Source organism: Tupaia chinensis, unplaced genomic scaffold (genome assembly GCF_000334495.1).
Source record: "Tupaia chinensis unplaced genomic scaffold, TupChi_1.0 Scaffold000312_2, whole genome shotgun sequence".
Lineage (NCBI taxonomy): Eukaryota > Metazoa > Chordata > Mammalia > Scandentia > Tupaiidae > Tupaia > Tupaia belangeri.
Genome location: NW_006159805.1, coordinates 666,551 through 669,009, shown reverse-complemented (window position 1 = coordinate 669,009; position 2,459 = coordinate 666,551). Strand labels below are relative to the sequence as shown.

At 34.9% G+C, this 2,459-nt stretch overlaps 1 protein-coding gene across 1 annotated transcript in view; it reads right to left on the bottom strand.

The window, feature by feature from the left end:
• The window catches only part of CTXN2 (cortexin 2), a 15,909-nt gene that overhangs the window by 12,748 nt on the left and 702 nt on the right, over positions 1-2,459 (bottom strand). The window lies entirely within an intron of this gene.

The window sequence follows — 2,459 nt, the reverse complement described above, 5'->3', positions numbered from 1 at the left end:
CCCTCTTGTCTGGCGAGGCCCCGCCCCCTATAGCAAAAACCCCCCCAAAAAAAAAAAAAAAAAGTAAATAGTTGAGTAATTGCAAATGATACAGCCAGTAAATAGACGGTCTTGGAAATTTAAGCCATATATGTAGCTGTTTAAATACCAGTATTTCAGCCATCATTTCTTTTTTATTTAGCTTTATTTATTGTGATTATTTTTAAATTTGCTATAAGATATGTGCACTCACCAGAGAGAGACAGAGGAGGAGGGGGACTGAGAAAGCTAGCCGTCAGGTCTGGGAATTGAACCACAATCTGCCATATGGGAGCCCAGTGCCTCAACCATCATACCACCTGCTGGCCCAGACCTAACATTTTCCAATAATTGTCCTAATTTTTCATTTTATTTGTTTTGTGAAATGAATGACTTGTCTCATTTCAACACCAAGTATAAAGTTTTTGAGAATATACCGTAAGTGTGTTGAGCCTGATACAAAAATATTGTTAACAATAAGATATTGTTAAAAACAAAAGTCTACAGGTTCCACACTGATGTCTTCATAAATAAAAAGGTACCCATACTCAACAACTCTGGAAAAAAGACACATTTTTACTTTCTCTGATCATTGGAAAAGATAGGAAAGCAAGATGCCAGCAGGTGGCACAGGGGTAAAGGTGCTGGGCTCCACCAACTGCAGTTCGAGTCCTGGACCTAGTGGCTTGAGAGTCACTCAGACATATGTCAATGAGTGCCCAAAATTTTGGGAGGAAGGAGAAGAAGGGATTGCTAGTGTGGCTATGGCCTCTGGGAGGTGATTTCTCACTTTCTCTCTGTCTCTCTTTGGTGTGCACATGCACCATATGGCAAAAACCTTAAAAAATAATAGAACGGAAAGCAAAAAATCACTAGATTCTGCACAACAGATATTTCAATGTCTATTTATAGAAGAAGATATCTTAACATCCAGTTTATGGGAAATAGAATATAAAGAAATATGAAAGACATTTATATCAGGAAATTACAAAAGCATAAATTAAAAAAATTCCATGTGAGAAAAAAAGTTGAGAAAAAAGAAATGAATAAAAAAAAGAGTAGAATATTAAATCAGGTAGTGGCACCGTTATTTTAAGTATGCTACACAACAAAATAAAGAGTAAGATATCAACATCTCATGGTTCAACTATCTTGGTCTATGTCTATTATGATGAAAATATTTCAGTATATTTTTATATACTATTGTGAATAGTAAAATACTGCCTTGAACCATATTCACTGGAATGATATTTAGGTACTTCGGAAATGAGCAATGTGGTTGATAGTACAGCATTTCCTTCTCAGCAACTGTCCAGCATTGATATTTTTAAGTCCTGATGAGTCATCAGATTGGGCCAAGAGTAAACCTGTAGATATCAAAAGGCCCAAATTTCACCGAGTTGCCTCAGAGTTAGCAACTAATAAATGAATAAGAAATTTCTTCTATGCTAAGCCCTACAGATTATAACATTAAAAGGAGTGAAGCAAAGACAACAGCATTTTTATACCTGAAATATAGCCTTTCATAAATATGAATGTTCTGAGTGATGGTTATTTCTTATGGGAATAAGTTTACTGTTAAGAGACAGAGGAATTCACTTTTTATAAATATAGTTATTTAATTTGTAAACACCAATGTACAACTGCAGAAATCAATGTTTAGAAGTATGTACCTGCTAAAATATAGATTTCCTATATTTCATTTTAATCAACAGGTTCCCCCCCCTTATATGTGTCTAGCAATGGCATTAAAACATTAAATCTAAAATAATATTAGCATGGAATACAATGTTCTGCATAAAGAGTATTTTAGTATTTGTTTTTATATGTCATCACCTCTAATGCTAATGATATGCTATTCATAATTTCATTAAAGGAGACATAAGAAATTCAAGCTTAAAAAATACTGAACCCTCACATACATGCATATACACATGCACACCCCATTCCATATAAACAGACTGTTAAATCCTGTCGAAAGTGAAGAGGGAAAGGAAGCATTATAGACACTTCATCTGCACAGTGCTAATTCATGATTAGGAATGGAATGTGTTGGAATAAAAGGAAAAAACCTCAAATTACAAACCCAGTTGTCTTCATCATGTGGAAGGGCATAAATTTCAGGGCTTCCCAGAGCTCCGAAACCTTGGCATCCGCCAGAATGCACCCTAGAATCCTTCAGATCTTAACCTTAAGAGAATTTTCCTCTTAAAAATTTTTTTGGATTGCTCCTCAAGGACTCTGAGGAGCACTGAGAAACCTGGTCTGAAAATTCTCAAATATCTCAGTAGAGAAACCTAGACCGTTATTATTATTCTGCGTTGTTTGTCTCCAGTTCTCTTTCTACATATTAAACAGAAGAAGCATGGAAACTTCCTACAAAATATAGGAGAAGCAACAGCAATCTGAATACACACAAGGTATATATATATATATATATA